Source organism: Pagrus pagrus (assembly GCF_965226575.1).
Source record: "Pagrus pagrus genome assembly, chromosome: 11".
NCBI classification, from domain to species: domain Eukaryota; kingdom Metazoa; phylum Chordata; class Actinopteri; order Spariformes; family Sparidae; genus Pagrus; species Pagrus pagrus.
In genome coordinates this window covers 2,586,731-2,592,874 of record NC_140195.1, presented here as the reverse complement: position 1 = coordinate 2,592,874, position 6,144 = coordinate 2,586,731, and the positions used below count along the sequence as shown (strand labels likewise).

The 6,144-nt window shown below is 40.0% G+C and overlaps 1 protein-coding gene across 1 annotated transcript in view; it reads right to left on the bottom strand.

The window, feature by feature from the left end:
- Positions 1-6,144, bottom strand: part of LOC311264712 (L-rhamnose-binding lectin CSL1) — a 31,238-nt gene that overhangs the window by 10,628 nt on the left and 14,466 nt on the right. The window contains exons 2-4 of the mRNA XM_084365803.1: positions 4,606-4,744; positions 2,214-3,164; positions 950-1,897 (exon numbers count right to left, since the gene is read on the bottom strand). The gene's annotated coding sequence lies outside the window, so the exon portion shown is untranslated. The remainder of the gene's footprint in view (positions 1-949; positions 1,898-2,213; positions 3,165-4,605; positions 4,745-6,144) is intronic.

Sequence of the window (6,144 nt, the reverse complement as noted above, 5' to 3'; positions counted from 1 at the left end):
CCACAGCAAATTCCTTGTGTGTGCAAACCTACTTGGCAGTTTTTCTGTTGACTTCCTGGAGTACTTGGAAGCATGTGCAGGTACTTTTTCTGTCGACTTTTCCTTGAACATTCACAGGCACCAACGCTAATCTGATGACCCTGATCTGATAGCATTGAGTAGCTCTACTGGTTCATATCGGTTCATAATGAAAGCTATGCCAACAGTCTGGTTAAAGACAAACAAGTTTCTGTACTACTTTATATTTCTATGCCATCACATCTCAGAGGCAAATACCTGGACCTGGATGACTGGAGTTACTTCTCCTTATTTTCCTATGAGAACAGCTTGTTTATTCACTGGTGGAAAAAATATATATATTTCTGAGACTGTATTATTACCTCATTAATATTGTAAATTTTACAATTCTGAGTTTTGATTTCTTCTCTAAAACTACATAGTGCCCCTTAAATATTTGTATATAGTATTTTGTACTTTAAAGTACCACAGGGTTTTTATTTAGTTATAATTTCATTTTATTCTATATAAAAATAAATGGATACAGTGAAATACACAAAAAAATTGATTAAGTTAATTCTTGAGCAAAATATTAAGTAATATGTATGATCCAAATATTCTTAAACTCTTCTATATACCTGTCAGTATAAACTGTGTATACTTCTGTATAGTTTTGTCACATTTATCTCTGAAAAGTGCATGAAAAATAAACTGAAAATATAAATAGCACACTCAAATAAACTTCTTTTTTGGAAGGGAAGGCAGCACTGTAAACAACTACACCCTAAAAAGACATTGCCTCATTAAGTGGACACAATGCAATCAGCTGATATATTTTGTTTTTCTATGATTAACTGTAAATCAGCACTGGGTAACTGCAGTAATCAACAGTAGAAGCAGAGTCTTTTCTGTGAAGCTGGTGCTGTGATGAAAGACAAAGTTAAAACCTTACCGCCTTATGATGATCAGATTCAGTTGCTCGTGCAGTAGCAGGTTGAAGGATGTCTTGGCAAAGGGAACACAGCCTTTATATAGTTTTTCTGGGTGCTCGTTTCCTCATCTTGCTCGTCATCCACTGACCACAAGACTGTCTGTTGTTTTACTGAATATTGTTTTACATATTGCCACAGCCTTGAGTAAATTTTGAACTGTTCCTTAAACAATTTTAAACAAACATTCTGGTTACTTGAGACATCAGCTCCAAACGATACGGCTTCAAAGCAATAGTGTTATCTGTTGCAGTACACCTTCTACAGTTACACATAGGGGCGTTTCATATGAAATTTGATTCTAGTATCAATATATTGGTGCACAAAATAAATAAAGTTTCCTCCCCAAAGACAAACTGTCTCCTCGTTCTGGTAATGTGATCTTCACAATCTAAAACTATAATTACCGCCTTGGGTTTGTTTGCCTCCACGCAACAGGAAGTAGCAGTATTGACCTGTATGATTCCAGGGAATAACTTCCAGTCAGACACATGCCGGCTACACTTGGTGGCCATTTTTACAGAGGACTGATAGAGAGCTTCATCACATGGTGCAACAACAATCACCTGCAAATCAATATCAGCAAAACCAAGATTCATTCATTAAGACAAAAAAACCCAACAGTTGTAATCCTTGTATGTGATCAGAAACATTTGACCACCAAAGTCAAAATCAGTCCATCCTTGAGTCCAAGTGGACGTTTCTTCCAACTGTGGGGAAATTCCCTCGAGGTGTTCCTAAGATGTTGGGTTCACAACATCGGGACATACGTTTATATGGAAAACCTGAAAACAAAACACCTCCAGCCAGAGCGATCACCAGCGTGGGCATAAAACTACTTTCAAATGTCATTCTTCCGGCTTGTCATCATTGAATCTGCTGTCGTTATGCAGAATCATCCAAACATGCATCTACGGAATAAAAAATAAATATAAAATATTTACTTTTAAGAAGCTGGAATCAGAAAACGTTGATGTTTTTTATACAGTGAACATTGTAACTTAATAAGACAGTTTCAGCACTGTGTGTTACACTGCCACGTCTGAGCCTGTAATCTAGCTGACTGAACCTTAACTGTCATCATTGCAGTAGATCACATGCTTCTGCAAACACATCATATGAACGAGAGCATGAAAATGTCAAATATAGTCAAACAAAACAGGAGCTAGATCTGCTCATGCAGGACTACTGGCTGTTGACACATCCACTATACCAGAGAAAATGTACCTGAAAACAAATCTAAAACAAACATCACAAGTCTTCTGTCGTGGATTCATTCCAAGCAGTCAAAGCTGTTGGCATACTGTCCTCCCTTATCTCTCAAAGCCATATTTAATCTGCAGTTCAGTCGTGGTATCTGAAACGAGTCAAATGCCTACATGTGTGACGTATTTCCAGTAACTGCCAACAATATACGCCTGTTTCAAATATGGAATATTTGATGAGATGGAATAAACAGATGTGGAACACAGTTTAATGATACTGAAGCATTCAGTCGAGAGGAGTTTGGGTCACTTTTTCTTCTTGTGTTTGTGTGTAGGCATGTGCAGATGGCATGTATATAAATAAATATATGTGAAGGTAATGAATGCTTCATATGTTCGTATACACAGTAGGTATGTGCACCACCATACTAACCTGTGTTACTTTTCTCATTTCCTGTCTGTTACGGACCCTCGAACCTAAAGGCTCGCAGAGAGGGTGCAACATATTTAAAAGGACGCTCAGACACCAAATGAACAGTTGAACAAAAGTTGATTTTAAATCAATCACTGAAGCTCAAGCAAAGTACCCACCAAAAGAGGATGGAGATCCCAGCTGAAACCAACAAAAGAAGGGGAAGTCACTGAGCCAGCCACGCAGTGGGCCGTCGCACCCAGCTATCCCCTCTAAACTATCAAAAAGGGAAAGGATAAAGTCATCTAACCCTAAATGAACCAAAGAAAAGTGAAAACTGGACTAGCGGTGATCTCCAACCCAAACTAAAAACAAACTAACAAAACAAAACCCCAGCACTGAAACAACCTGCTGGGGAAAAGACAACAAAGAGAAGAAGGGAAGAATATCCCCCTTCTGATGTGAGCTGGGCAGCGGCTCCAGAGAGAGTGAGCTTTCCCCTCAGTGCTCCTCAAATGCTGTCATCAGGTGATTGCAACACACCTGGGCAGGTGTGTCCTCCTGGAAGACAAAAACAGACAAAGGAAGGGAGGGCGCCAGAGAGCAACAGAGGGAGAGAGAGAGAGAAGAAAGGCAGAGGAAGAGAGAGAACAACCAGCCGGGCGCAACAGCGCCCCTACAGGCCCACAAGCAACACTGTCATTATTTTAGATTTTTATCATCTTCATTGTTAATATTATTTTGTTATTAATTAAGATTTTTGCACCCTTACAATAAAGTATTAAAGAATGAAGCATGCAGAGGCTTTTTCAGAGCACACTGTGGTACAGGAGTCCGACCCGTCGCTTGTGCAAATACACTGCTCAAGTACAAAACGTCTGTGAGGGACACTACATCAGTGAAAAGGAAAGGACCATGTGAAGAAGGCCAATAACATGAATCTATTTTTTAAATAGATAATTATCTGTTTGTTGTGGCAGATACAGATACAACCATATTAATCTGACAAAAACAAAAATGTGAAGAGGACAATACAAAGCTCTATTTTTAGAATAAGAATTTGTTTTTCGTTTTTATTTACATTTTTTCTATACTGTATAGTGACGCAGATTGTAGATCAACAACAACATAACATCACTGTTTGCCTGACTGGCCATCAGATTGTGGCTCCTAATAGCCATTTACTGCCAGTCAGATTCAAGGGGCTGGTTTCCCCCAAAAAAGGGGCGAGGGCTGCTCTCATCAGTGCACGACTACTGAGTGGGTCACACCTCTGACACCCCCACCTAACCAGAGAAAATGTACCTCAAAGATTTCACAGTTTTCAGATTGAACATGCCTGACACAGATTGTGGTGCCACTGCACTCAGTAAGTTCCTCTCAGAAGAGGCTGAGCCACGTACGCCACCTAGTGCTAAAATTCTGTATTGCTAGTCTTCATGTCAAATGTTTACATTGGGTAAACCCTCCGTAGAGTGGGCAACATAACCAGGCTCAGCAGCCTCCACAGACATCATGACAGAGGTGAAGAGACCAAAGAGGACAATGTCTGAGGAGACTTAGAGGAGAGAAAGAGAGCAACCCAGCAAGAGACACGAGTCTCAGACCGGCTTTCAGTCATTTGTGCAGCTTCACTGAATAAAAGCCCAAATGGAAAGATAATCAGCCAGTAGCATGTTAAAGTCAGATGTTATGGTCTCTGGTTCAGGTTACGTTAGCTCGACATGCTGTTGCTATTCTGAGTTGTGTGTGGCGCTCGTGAAACCTTTGACTGCGGCGTGGGAAAAAGCATGCATGTTCACTTCAAAACGCAGCATTGTTGCTACATGCTGACTGTTGTTTGTAGTTAGCAAGTAAGGGAACAATTCATCTGAGAAACTGCTACAATCACCTGGTATTTGTTTTAATGACAGGTGTGTTGCGCCAAATGGAACAAAGTACAACATAATGTTGCTCTAATCAAAGATGCACATGAGGACATTTTGGACTTTATTGTGCCTACCTTCTCCTGAGGACGTCCACGGTGCCCTGCTGAGAGCACTTTGTATTGGTGAGCTGTTGCGGAGGTCTTCCCTCACTGCAGGTCTCTCTGTCTGCATGTCCATACAGAGCTGCCTGCACAACGATCACACCACCATCTGCTACAGAGTCAAATCAAAAATAAGACTGAAAGAGTGACAGTATTCAGTGGATATAAAAAACTATGATCTTTGACGATGGACTTAAAAAATAAATTAAAAGAACATTTTTGGTACGCTGCAACTTCCTTTATCCAACCCACAGAGCTCTGATCCTACATATGATCAAGAAAATAAATGTCACTGGGAAATATTCAACTAGGTTCCTGTAGAAAGTCTCTGTATTTACCACATCCTCATGAAGGACATTTACAAAGTGCATCACTCACTGCGGACCTCGTTTCAACCCAATAACATAAAATGATTCATGGCTTCTTTTAATCATGAGTTTCCTTAAAGGAGAGTTTGTAGACTTTGTCAGGACATGTGCACGTCTCTCCGTGTCTCTCTCTCTCCAGTGTATATACAGTGAACCAGTCTGTCTTTTTTAAAATCTAAAATGTATTTTCTGTTCCTCGTCTTTTGCCGTACTTTTCCCTCCCTTCTATTACCATATTTATTGTGAACGCTAGAACCAAAACACCACAGCAAATTCCTTGTGTGTGCAAACCTACTTGGCAGTTTTTCTGTTGACTTCCTGGAGTACTTGGAAGCATGTGCAGATACTTTTTCTGTCGACTTTTCCTTCAACATTCACAGGCACCAACGCTAATCTGATGACCCTGATCTGATAGCATTGAGTAGCTCTACTGGTTCATATCGGTTCATAATGAAAGCTATGCCAACAGTCTGGTTAAAGACAAACAAGTCGCTGTACTACTTTATATTTCTATGCCATCACATCCCAGAGGCAAATACCTGGACCTGGATGACTGGAGTTACTTCTCAGGTTACAATATTACATCCCCTTCCTGTCCAGTAAAAACATGCATCCACAGATGTGCTGATTTTGTATGTTTGTGATAAACTGAGGGATGAAGTGATCCTTGATGAGTCCAGAAACTTCTCCTCTTATGAAGCTAAAAAACCTCTTTAAAAACCCTCTAGATGAGCTGGAATCATCATCACAAACTGAAAACAGGCTGTTTTTATGATTCAGTGTGTTTGGACTCCTATAGATCAATGACAGAAGTACTTACAGAGCTTCTGACAGCTTGGGGCTAAAAAAAAATCAGTTTATAACCTTTCAAAAGAGCCCAAAACCATGTCTGTACCCCAAATTGTTCAACAACAGCTTTGAATTAACTTTGGGCTAGACAGGGACAGACGTTTTAAGATAGTATTACATCCATTTCCAGGAATGGTAACAGCTGAAGTGGATTTTAATGATAATACTGTAAACAGTATGTTTTGGATGCAGTACTTTTACTTGTAGTTGAATATACTCACAGTGTGGTATTCATACTTTCACTTAAAGCCCCCTCCAGTCAGTTTTTATTCCTGTCTGAAGGTGACGCTCTTCC